The sequence below is a fragment of the Antennarius striatus genome, chromosome 2 (genome assembly GCF_040054535.1).
Source record: "Antennarius striatus isolate MH-2024 chromosome 2, ASM4005453v1, whole genome shotgun sequence".
Classification (NCBI taxonomy): Eukaryota; Metazoa; Chordata; class Actinopteri; order Lophiiformes; family Antennariidae; genus Antennarius; species Antennarius striatus.
The window spans coordinates 22,368,730-22,382,409 of NC_090777.1; positions in this window are offsets into that span (position 1 = coordinate 22,368,730).

The window sequence follows — 13,680 nt, forward strand, 5'->3', positions numbered from 1 at the left end:
TAATAAAAATAACGATAATATCATTATGTATCAATAGACATAACTGGGCTCTTTCAATGTATTTGATGATGTTAGCTGAGCATTTTAACTAGCATTGCTCTTAATACTCAGCCAACAGAGCGAGGATGTGCAGTAAATGGATCACACAAGAGAACACTGCACAATAGATGATCATTAGGTTACATTGGCAGTGAATGTATCGTTATCTCCAGCAGAAATCTGCACTGCTGTAGACGACTGGATGGTAACCGGCCAGTAGGGGGTGCTGGTCAACAGTAGGGATCACTCAGGTTCTCTCGTTTCATTGGCTGGTATTTTGGACACCAAGCCAGTTCAGCACCCAGTTAAGCCAGTCCAGAGGAACCCTCCAAGAGACCAGAAACACACCGGACTCTATCAGAGTGCAGTGTGGCCCCTGGGGGCCTCGCTGCATTGATTGGTGAGTGTAATCAGAGACGTTGCGTTTGTTTTTAGCTTCAGAGTGGGAGGAGAGAGATGTGGCACTGCGGCAAGACACACACCAACACACAAACCAAACAACACACAAACCAACACACACGGGTCCAATCAGAAGGTCCGTGTCTTTATATAGACGTACACAGAGCAGCGTAGGAGGCAGTAATTGAGAATAAACAGCCTGAGGTCTGGTTACTGAACCGCTCCACACGTCTTCTCCATATAAATTTGTTCATTTCTGTCCTGAATCTCATTGTTCTCCCCCACCAAACCTCATCACTCAATGGGATGAACGACTTCAACCGTCAAGGCGAAGCTACAAAGACACACTAATTCACACAAAAGGTGAGTTACGACAGACGTTTAGAAATACTTTATCTGCCGTGAGTTTTAAAAACCCCCCACAAAGACAGAATATTTACAGACACAAAACGGCAAAATCAAATTTTTACCAACTTGTAAAAATAGTAATTAGATCCCAATTTCCCAGTGAATAAAGTAAATGTCTTATAACCAACATGACTTCAAATGTTTGAAAAGAGTCTCGTTGGACTAGACTCCTCCGGACCTCAGTTTGGTGACGTCATAACAGTAACGAGACGAATTGTCTTGAGGTGTCATGAACAGTAGAAGATAAAGGTTGAAACCTTGATTGAAGGTAAGAAACTTCCTGGTGAACTCTCAATGGACTAAGATACCCAGGGCATGAACATCCTCTCTCATTGGCTCTAAATCTGGCTACCAGACCACCGAGTCCCCCAGCCCCCACCCTCATGGTCAAACGTCATTGGGATAGATTAATCCCCGAGGGTTTGAAGCACTCGTCCTCGGAAGAACTCATTGGTTTTGTTGGATCTGCTCAAGCAAGATGTCAGTTCTTTTTAGTGATGCTAATTTCAAACACTTATCTCAACTTCCTGGACCTGTTTGGACCACGCTTGAATGAATGAACTGTCCTGCCTCACTTTCAATCAATCAATCAGTCAATCAATCAATCAACTTTTATTTATATAGCTCTTAATCAAATCTGAAGACATTTCAAAGCGCTTTACAGATAGAAAGCCAACACTTTGTCCTTACAATCATCAGTTTTTTGCTGTTACCATCTCAAAGGTCATGACCCCGCCACAGACAGGATGTCGAGACAGCAAGCTAGTTAGCATGACGCTATGGCAGTGGAAAGTTTGGGGTACATTTGATACCAGATACTGTCTGTGGTTCGGCCCCACTGATCCTGCCTTTGTATCAGACTCACCTGTCACACACCACAGCAACATGATCACATATGAGTCTTACCTGTGGCCTCACCTGTCCATCTGCCCCTTCTCTACCGATTCCTACCACTGTCCCCCCTGAATCCACCCTGTCTTGTCTGTCTGGGGGATGAACCGGACTGGACAGCCAACTGGACAGAAAGCTCATCAACAGTTTAATATCTTCACCTCAGTACGACTTTGGTTGTAGCAGTGGAGCATTAGATCTGACAGGTTCTGCTGGTTATCAGTAGAAGCTGTAGAACCTTCATTCACACTACGTACGATATATCACCCGCGTGGAAAGGACTGTTCTGTCAGCAAGACGTATCGTTAAATACTGCAGATGTTACGTAGTCCTTAGAACAATATTTTAAAAATTGTGGTAATTTATTTTTGAATATTTATTTAAACTGCCTCAATATTGCCTCAATGATGAAAGTGGCTCATCAGTTACTATGGGCAACATGACTGGAAGTTGCACCAGTTTTTTCTAGGCTTGAAACTAGTTGATCTAGACTCGAGACTAGTTAGACTTAACAACTGGTCTTGATTGGAACTTGATTTTCCTAAAGGTGATGATGTGTGAGAACTATCTCTACCCTCATCTGTTTTACTATTTAATATTAATATCACATTAGTCACAGTCGACTGAATATTTTTGACGTTAACACAATGTCATGTATGACATTGTTGAATCCAGAGCTATCTTTGACGGCATCCATTGCTCAGACTGGTACTGCTGGTGCTAGCTTAGCTTCAGTCTGGCTCAGATCCATTCAGAGCTCATGGGCTCATCAATGAGTGTGAACATAATTGGTCACCAGGTATTGTTGACTCGAATCGTGACTCACACATCCGTCTGTCAGCTCTGATGTGTCTGTGAGGCATTCAGAGCCAGGGCTTCATTATGTTCAGTGTGCATCTATCAATTCACCTGTCGGCCTTATCTACCTGTGCATCAGTCGGTGACACGCTGAGATGCCGGGCTCTGGCTTCACCCCTGCCCTCACCCTGTGTTCAGCTGTCAGACCTGAGGAACACAAGCTCGGCTGCCAGCTGGTACACTGATGCTTTTTGTTCACTAAACACTGTTTAGCATCGCTGTGCTGCATTCAGGAGCAGCTGCTGTGCCACTTGACGACTGGTTAAATGTCTGTAGTACAAAAGTTCATGGTCATTTTATTTGTGGTTGACCTACTTATTTATTCAACTTTTAATTAATTTGCAATTTATTGAAAAAAAAGTGTCCAAAACACAGAACTTTAGTAGTAGTCAGTTTGAATGATTAAAGTCTCCAGAGGATATTCCAGTTAGCTGAGGAGCATATGCATCATCAGGTTAAGTTGAAGCTGAAGTTGAAGCTCTGGCTGAAGACAGAATACCTGCAAACATCTGAACAGTAACCGAAAACAGAATCTGCTGCTGATCTGCTTTCACACGTGACTCAACAAGACAATCTGTTCCCGACTCCGGGACAAACCCACAAGAGACGAGTCGGCGTTTTCCATTGAGGAAACGTGTTCCTGCAGCCTTGACATGTGAGCATATACAGGTTACATACAGCCTTTGTGTGTGTGTGTGTGTGTGTGTGTGTGTGTGTGTGTGTGTGTGTGTGTGTGTGTGTGTGTGTGTGTGTGTGTGTGTGTGTGTAACAGTAGCTGGATGGACAGGAAGGACGGCGTTGTGTGTCCCGTGCAGCTGCAGTCCGATCCTTAGGACGATTTAATTATAGAACAAACATGTCAAGATGAAATCTGCCTCTGTCTGGAGGCCCAGCAGAGTCCTACAGTCCTCTGATTCGAGCCTGGTGAAGAACAAACTAGTCCAGAGTTTAGAGAACTAAAAATAATCCTTTGGACACGAATAATTTACCGCATTTTTGTGGGAGTGGGTTTGTTATGGACATTAAAATCAAAGATAATAACGAGATGACACGCATAATTCTGACCAGTAGTAAAGAGGAGATTAAGTAATTGGTCATTTTTTTTGTCTGATTGTGGACAGCATGAATCAAGGAGTTAAGAACTGATTTGGTGTATGTTGTGGAGGGACTGACCTCATCGGGGTTCCACTGAAGACAATGAACAGTCTGTTTCTTTCTCAAATCCATTTTAAAAATAAAGTTGTTGGCAGTTACTGACCTCAAAGCTTTCTCTGTCGCTCTGTCTTCTTATATCTGCTCTGGCTTCTAGTTGTCCTGCACTGGTGTGTGGTCCTGACCCTAGACTGGTACCTTACAGTTCCTTTTTAACAGTGAGACGTGAGATTTGACTTTACAGTAACTCCAGTGGAACAACAGGACAGAGTGAGACTCGGTTGGATGAAAAACAAGGATGAACAACAATCGTTGCTGTTTTCTTTTTTCTTCATGCCTCCATTAGCATCTCTGCTAACTGTCCACACTGTACTGTAATCAGATCAGCAGGCAGATCCTGAAGATGGAAAAATTGTTTGGAGGACAGAGGTGAAAGACATGGCTGTACCAACCAGAAAATATGAATGAATGTTTCAGGGTTGCGTGAGAAAGAAGTGCCGACTTGCTCTCTTAATGGAACTCGACCACCCGTTGACCTTAATCTTCTCTCTCTCTCTCTCCCCCTGTCTCTCACTCTGTGTATCACACGCTTTTTGGCAATTGTGTGCCAGCATGTGTGTGTGTATGTCTGTCAGACTACTATCATTGTGAGGACACATTTAGAACCAATTCTGTGCCCGCAGCATAGATGTGACTAGTAGTTCAAGTACCAGATGTAGTTTAAGTACCAGATGTAGTTAAAGTATCAGATGTAGTTTAAGAAGCAGATGCGGTTTAAGTATATCTACTTGTTAAACTACATCTGATGTACCAGATATAGTTAAAGTAGAAGATGTAGTTTAAGTATCAGAATGCAGCCCTATGGTGGTACAAGCCAGTGTCAACTGCAGTCTAGTTCCAACCCCAGATGATACACAGGGTGGTGGCAGGACGGACATTTAAACGTTGCCAAACAAATATGGGCGTTTATCTAAAGATTTCGATGCTGGATTGGACGGGGCCTGGGTTAGCATCGTCCACCACTGGTGGCATTAACCTACAGGGCATCAATGGAAATTCAGCTCCTGGTGAGTCGAGGACAAAGGACAGGTTGGACAGTGGATTTTCAGACAGAAAGAAATGAGGAACAGACAGCCCCAAGATCTGAAAATGGCTATTTTAAAGGCGGGGACTATGACAGGAAATTCTAGGGAGTTGGTTAACATGATGATCAGGAGGAGGACAGATTTACTCTGTGTGGTAGTTCAGCTTTTAATATCCATGTTGGAGAAGGGAAAAGAGCTGATGAAGGAGTGATGGATAGGTTTGGCATTCAGAAGAGGAACTTGGAGGGGGGAAAATGCTGGTAGATTTGCAAAAAAGATGGACATGGCTATAGTGAACACCTTCTTCCAGAAGAGGCAGGATCAAATGATCCTGCCCAACCTACAAGAGCAGAGGTAGAAGCACACAGATGGAATACGTTTTGTTCAGATAACGTCATCTAAGGAAGTCAATGACTGTCAGGTATTGGTAGGGGAGAGTGTAGCTAGACAGCACAGGATGGTGGTGCGTATCCCTGATGCAGTCCCACCTCCATCTTGGACTCCTCTATCACACCTACAGCAAACCTCACCACAGTCTTACAGTCCTCATACATGTCCTGCACCGCTCTAACATACTTTCTTTGCCACTCCATACTTCCTCATACAATACAACAGTTCTTCTCTGGGCACCCTGTCATAAGTTTACTCAGATCTACAAAAACACAATGCATCTCCCTCTGGCCTACTCTGTACTTCTCTATCAACATCCTCAAAGCAAAAACTGCATCTGTAGTACTGTAGTACTCTTGGCATGAAAGCATACTGCTGCACACAAATGCTCACTTCGCCCTTAGTCTAGCTTCCACTACTCTTTCCCATAACTTCATTGTATGGCTCATCAGCTTTATTCCTCTGTAGTTGCCGCAACTCTGCACATCTCCCTTGTTCTTAAAAATGGGCACCAGCACACTTCTCCTACATTTCTCAGGCATGTTCTCACTATCTAAGATCCTGATGAACAACCCAATCAGAAACTCTACTGCCACCTCTCCTAGACACTTCCATAGCTCCACAGGTATATCATCAGGACCGGGTGCAATTCCACTCTTCATCCTCTTCAGTGCCCTCCTCCCTTCATCTTGACTTATCGTCGCTACTTCCTGGTCCACAACAGTCACCTCTTCTAGTCTTTGTTCTCTCTCATTTACTATTATAGGTCCCCCTTTGCCTCTCCTGGAAGAAAGTATTCACTATAGCCATTTCCATCCTTTTTGCAAAGTCAACCACCATCTGTCCTTCTGCATTCCTCCTGTACACCAAACCTGCCCATCACCTCCTCATCACCTCTGTTTCCTGCACCAACGTGTCCATTGAAGTCTGCACCAATTACAACTCTCTCACTTCTACGTATTCTCTGCATCACTTCATCAAAGTCCGACCAGAATTTCTCCTTCTCCTCCAGCTCACATCCTACCTGTGGAGCATACCCACCAACAACATTGAACATCACACCTTCAATTTCTAGCTTCAGACTCATCACTCTCTCTGATACTCTTTTGACCTCTAGGACATTCCTGACAAACTACTCCTTCAAGATAACTCCTATTCCATTTCTCTTCCTATCTACACCATGATAGAACAACTTGAACCCTGTTCCCAAACTTCTAGCCTTGCTACCTTTCCACCTGGTCTCCTGGACACACAGTATGTCTACCTTCCTCCTCTGCATCATGTCAACCAACTCTCTACCTTTTCCTGTCATAGTTCCAACATTCAACGTCCCTACTCTCAGTCCTATACTCTTAGCGTTCCTCTTCTCTCTCTTCCTACGAACACACTTTCCTCTTCTCCTTCTTTGACCAACGGTTGTCCAATTTCCACCAGCACCCTGTAGGTGAACAGTACCGATGGTCGTCGTTGTTAACCCGGGCCTCCAACGATCTGGTATGGAAGTCATGTATTCGATTTGCATATTTATTTGGCGAAGGTTTTATGTTGGATGCCCTTCCAGACACAACCCTCTGTATTTATCCGGGCTTGGAACCGGCAAAATAAAACACTGGTTTGTGCCCCCTTGCGGCTACAGTAATTAAAGTAATGAGTAATGAATAAAATATTTTTGTATTATTTCTTCATCATAAAGTCTACTGGATCACACTTCAAGAACACAACGGCACCCTTGAATATGTGAAGACACTGCATTATTCAAGAAACAGCTCACCACCGAGCCACCTGGCAATCAGGTAAGTCCAGCCACTGCTAAGATAACCCAGGCAAACCTTTGCAAAACTATTTACACCTGTGCTTGAATCATTCATGAAGACTTATAAATTAGACATTGAATAAACACTACTTAGCTACGTTCTACGTTAGCACCGGTGCAGAGACAAACATCAGGGTCTTTATAAAATTCGGTCTTCGCATTGGGTTAATGTTTCATGTTTACATCAAGAGTACCTTTATTAGTTTTTCTCTCTCGTGGCTTCAGACCAGACAGCGAGAAAGACAATGATATTGGAGATTTAACAGGAGTGACAGAGCTCCGACGTCAAGTGTTTGCTGATGAGATGAAACAGAGTGACTTCTGTGTCTGGAGGAGGTGGTTCCAGAAGCCCACCTCTCATCAGCATGTCCTGCTTCCCCAACATAGGAGCAGACCTTGTTAATCTGGCGACGTCTCTGACGGCCTCAGTTCTATTTCTGCATGAGATGTTCTGACAAGGATCCAAAGTCCTGATCTGTGTCCCTGAGCAATTGAATGCTGTGTTAGAGATGATCTGCTGTGTTTGTTTGCTAGTTTCACTGATATACTTTTAAAATTAGCCTTGTAACAAGCCTCATTGGCTTAGCAGTAGTTTTTTTGGTCGTCAGTTTAATATATAGTAATCCCTTGCTTGTTCGCGCTTCAAGATGCACTGCTTCACTACATTGCGGACTTTCAGTAGTAGTCACGTGATACTGTATGCACATGCTATTAGCTGACATTATCTATATGTGTGTGCTACGTTCCGAGACCCATGGAACGTAGCACACTTCCGTGAGAAGAGATGTATGTTAGAGCGGTGCAGGACATGTACGAGGACTGTAAGACAGTGGTGAGGTGTGCTGTAGGTGTGACAGAGGAGTTCAAGGTGGAGGTGGGACTGCATCAGGGATCAGCTCTGAGCCCCTTCTTGTTCGCTATGGTGATGGACAGGCTGACAGACGAGGTTAGACAGGAATCTCCATGGACTAAGATGTTTGCAGATGACATTGTGATCTGTAGTGAGAGCAGGGAACAGGTGGAGGAGAAGCTAGAGAGGTGGAGGTTTGTCCTGGAAAGGAGAGGAATGAAGGTTAGCCACAGTAAGACAGAGTACATGTGTGTGAATGAGGGGGACCCAAGTGGAAGAGTGAGGTTACAGGGAGAAGAGATCAAGAAGGTGGAGGATTTTAAGTCCTTAGGGTCAACAGTCCAGAGCAATGGAGAGTGTGGAAAATAGGTGAAGAAGCGTGTACAGGCAGGATGGAACGGGTGGAGGAAAGTGTCAGGTGTGATGTGTGATAGAAGAGTTTCAGCTAAAATGAAAGGAAAGGTGTACAAAACTGTGGTGAGACCAGCGATGTTGTTTGGTCTAGAGACAGTGTCACTGAGGAAAAGATAGGAGACAGAGCTGGAGGTAGCAGAGATGAAGATGCTGAGGTTCTCTCTGGGAGTGACCAGGAAGGATAGGATCAGGAATGAGTACATCAGAGGGACAGCACATGTTAGAGGTTTTGGAGATAAAGTCAGAGAGGCCAGACTGAGATGGTTTGGACATGTCCAGAGGAGAGATAGTGAATATATTGGTAGAAGGATGCTGAGTTTTGAACTGCCAGGCAGGAGGCCTAGAGGAAGACCAAAGAGGAGGTTTATGGATGTAGTGAAAGAGGACATGAAGGTACTGTAGTTGGTGTGAGAGAAGAGGATGCAGAAGACAGGGTTAGATGGAGGCAATTGATTCGCTGTGACGACCCCTGTCGGGAAAAGCCGAAAAGAAAAGAAGACATAATTTTACTACAACGGTACTACAATATTACTCTATAAAACTATTACACTACTACAATACTATCTCCCCACCTATATATTTGAATAACCTCACTTGAAAACGTCACGGTGTCACGTTTTAACTCCACCCACTACCGCCCAACCAATCACGGTGTATCTGCCAGAAGGAATCACGTGAACAATATGTTATAAAGCATTGGCCAGCGAGACTTTTTGTTGCAGTTAAGCCCTTTTGTCCACACAACTACAAAGACATCTGGGACAAAAAACACCAGCCAAAGTGAAGTTTTTTGAAAAGGTCGTGTAACCGAGACTTTTTCTATCTGGGGGGGGGGGGGGGGGTCTCCCTGTGATTAAAACCGATGTGACGTTAGTGTGTGTGAGCCATGTCTGCATGTACACACAGAATGGACAGAGTGAAAACCGGCTGTTTTCTGACGTATAACAGCTCCACGTCGAAGACGCGTTGATAAACATGCTTGACAGTTGGATAGTTGTTCATCTGTTTCTTTCTTTATGAGTCATTATGTTTACATATTTATTTATTTATTCATTCATTCATGTTCCTCGCCAAAGACGTAAACGCCAGTTCTGGGTCAGACCAGGATGCGCTGCTTATTGGTGGGAAAACTCTGTGATGGGTACGCTTGGTTTATAATACCAATACATTTGTTTTCATATGTTTGGTATGAAGTCTGATGTTATTGTTTTATTGTGGAATCTCCATGTCTTCCCGCTAGTACTACTACAATATTACAAGGTATCACTCACCTTCCAGTGCTCTCTCTGGATTAATATGAATATAACAACACAAGGCCAGATATAGGAGCGACAGATGTTTTGGACTTTTAGTCCTGAGCTTTTGATTTTGAGTAAATCATCTTCAACAAACTCATGGAGGTTTACTGGATCCAGAAAGAGTGATCTCTCTCTGGATTCCTGGGAGTCCCCTGTTTGTCTGGGAATCGTCCATTGTCTCAGCACCGCTGCCCCCTATTTATAGACACACACACACACACACACACACACACACACACACACACACACACACACACACACACACACACACGGCATTTCATCATTTGTTCTTATGTGTATCTCTCATCCTGGACTGCATTGGTCCACTGTGAATTATTAATGGGCACACGCACACACACACGCACGCACGCACGCACGCACGCACGCACACACGCACACACACACACACACACACACACACACACACACACAAACAACACACTGTTAGAGTACGGCTCCTCTTACGATCAATAGGTCCACAAAGTCTTTCACCTCCTCCTCCTTCTTGTCCTCTTCTACTTAAACACAGCTCCCATCAGGAGAGACTTCCCATGTCTAGTTTAATAATGATGGTGCTTCTGATGAAGATGGGGTGATGATGGAACGATGTTGTGATGATGAGGTGCTGACAGAATGATGATGGTGATATGTGGGATTGATGGTGTACTGATTTGGTGATGATGAGGTGATGATTTGGTAATGATGATGTGATGATTTGGTGATGATTTGATGAGGATGGGGGGATGTTGGTGTGATGATTCGGTGATGATGATGTGATGATTTGGTGATGATTTTTAGTGATGATTTGGTGATGATGATGTCATGATTTGGTGATGATGAGGTTGAGGCTTAAAGGTTAACTTCTTAACTTTCTGTCATACAGGACACAAGATTTGTTTTTGAGCTCAATTTAAAGTTAACACTTAAAATTTGTCTGAAATTCTTGAAACTGTTTTTCATGTGAACCTATAGTTTGGTTTTGGCTTCCATCTGCATTGACTTTCATTCTGGATTCATACATGGTTTATGAAAGTTTACATACATGAATGAAGCAAAACAGCATGACCAGAAATCTTTATATCATTGTTCAAGGAAAACACAAAAAAATGTCTGCAGAAACAACAAACAAAACAATTGATTAGTGAAAACTATTCAAGATGCGACATACAGTATTTAATGATCCCGAAGACCAGAACCTACGTCACCAACTTTAAAACATCTGACTCATCACTACCCTCTTCTGGAAGTGCCAATACCAACATGAAAGAGGTGTGGAAGCTTGTGGGTTTTAATGGAGGGAGTATAAATGAGCAACAAGGTCAGAAAAGACGACTGTAGAGGACATTTCTCTCAACAACTCCTGTATTAATGTATTAATGGACCAGTATTACTGGACCAGTATTAATAGCCCGGTCTTAATAGACCAGTATTAATGGACCAGTATTAATGACCTAGTATTAATGAACCAGTATAAATGGCCCAGTATTAATGGACCAGTATTAATGGCCCAGTATTGACAGACCAGTATTAATGGACAGGTATTTATCCCCCAGTTTTAATGGCCCAGTATTAATGGCCCAGTATTAATGAACCAGTATTAATGGACCAGTAGCAGTCATTGTAGCAGTATTTGTTGGACGGTGTTAATGGGATAGTGTTAATAGGACAGAACTAATGGGCAGTATTAATGGGACAGTTTTGATGGAGCCATATTAATAGATCTGTACTCATGGGGTAGTATTAACTGACCAATATTAATGGAACAGTATTAATGGACCAGCATTATTTGACCAATAATAAATGGACTGTATTAATGGACCAGTATTCATAGACTGGTGCTAATAGGACAATATTAATGGGCCAGTACTAATACAACAGTATTAATGGACCAGTATTTATGGAATGGTACTAATAGGACAGTATTAATGGACCAGTATTCATGGACTGGTACTAATGGGACAGTATTAATGGACCAGTATTCATAGACTGGTACTAATGGGACAGTCTTAATTACTCTTTTTTCCTTTATGTGCTGCAGAATCAGTGAAGACATGAAATGTTTTCGACACACACACGTGAATGATTGATGCGTGCCCAGCTGTTGTGTGTGATGACAACAGGCCAACAGCTGACGGCCGCTTCTTTACATTCATTATTAATATTTAAGTGTGTGTTTATCATGGGATGTTGTGTGTCTGTGTGTGGGCGGATACACATGCTGCACAAGTCTCTTCAGTGTGTGTGTGTGTGTGTGTGTGTGTGTGTGTGTGTGTGTGTGTGTGTGTGTGTGTGTGTGTGTGTGTGTGTGTGTGTGTGTGTATGCACGCACGTGTGCACGCATGCAGAGATTTTGTTTTTAATCATCTAATAACAGATTTAAAAATGAACGACTTGTTTAAGTAACATAATAATAATGATGATGATGATAAAATCATCATCATAATCATAATCATAATAAAAAATTATTATTGTTGTTGTTATATTATTGCTTTTGTAGTTGGTTTAATTGTTATTGTTATTATAAATTTGTAATAATTTTTAATAATTCTGTTTATAGATGTTCATTTCTTTGGGGTAAAATGGTGTAAAAACATGAAATTAGTGTGTTTGTCTTTGTAGTTAGCATTTCCTGATTACAACTTAAAACTTTCTAGTCCATACAGAAACACTGTTTATGAAATTGAGCCAATAGGACAGATGAATACTCATTATGTTTTTGGCTTCTTGTCCTCAGTTTGCTGTTTAAATGTTTCAGAAGGCAGCTCCAGTGTCCAGGTGTGTGTGTGTGTGTGTGTGTGTGTGTGTGTGTGTGTGTGTGTGTGTGTGTGTGTGTGTGTGTGTCTGTGTGTCAGCAGTGTTTTGTCCAACTAAGCGATGAAGCTGATTGTGTTTCCTTTGTGTCTCTGAGGGAACAAATGAAACTTGACCTCCAGCCTGATTCGTGTCAAATGAAAAATGGATTCTTGATTCTCTGCTGCTCAAATATTTGATGGAATAACTGGTGACATGACATCATCATCATCTTCATCATCACAAAGGGCTCACTGTAATCAGCAATATTAAATGTGGAAAATTAGGAAGTATATATCTTTAATTTCCTAAAACCATTCAGGTCTAAATTGTGAAAGCAAGATTTGTATTTATTTGTTATTATTTAATCTGTGAATTAAAAAGACAATTTTTCCAAAAATTTTTTTTGAGAAAATTGGATCTGTGAGAAAAGTAATTTTATCAAAATAAAGATGTCACAAGAGATGAAAGTATTAAAGAAAAATAAATTTATAAAGAATAAATATTAGAATGTATTAAAATAAACTTTATTTATATTAAATGATCTGTGTGATTTTTTTCTCCATCTATTTTACTTTAGTTTGTAACATAGAGTTTCACACCACTGATTTCAGATCAGTGCAACCCTTCAGATCAGTGTGCTCTCCTGTTCTCTCTCTCTCTCTCTCTCTCTCTCTCTCTCTCTCTCTCTCTCTCTCTCTCTCTCTCTCTCTCTCTCTCTCGCTCTATCTGTCTCTCTTCTCCAAACACTCCCATCAATTTGTTCAGAGAGAGAGTGATGAAAGGGAGATGGAGGGGAGGGTGGACCAAGTAAATGAGAGGCGGAGCCAGAGAGAGAGAGAGAAAGAGAGAGAGACAGAGAGAGAGAGAGGGAGAGAGAGAAAGGGAGAGAGATGACAGTAGATGTGGTTGTTGCCGCGGCAGCAGAGCAGGACTGATCTGAGACAGTAAAACAACACTCCTCCTCCTCCTCTTCTTCTTTTTTATCATTCCTCCATCCTCTTGCATTTTTTCTGGAAAAAAACCTCCATCACTCCTCTTCCTCATCACCTTCATCATCACCATCAGCTGTGGTAAGTCGAATGCTCCAGATACGCTTCTACTGAGGAAGAGGAGGAGAGGATGGGACAGAGGGAAGAGTTAGAGAAGAAGAAAATAGAATCAGAGTAGAAAACTTGATGCAAATATGAAATGAATGACAAGAAGAGAAAGATGGAGAGACATGAGTAGAAGAGAAGAGAGGTTTGAGTCTGTTTGTGTGTCTGTGTGAGGTTGACATAATACAGTTGTATG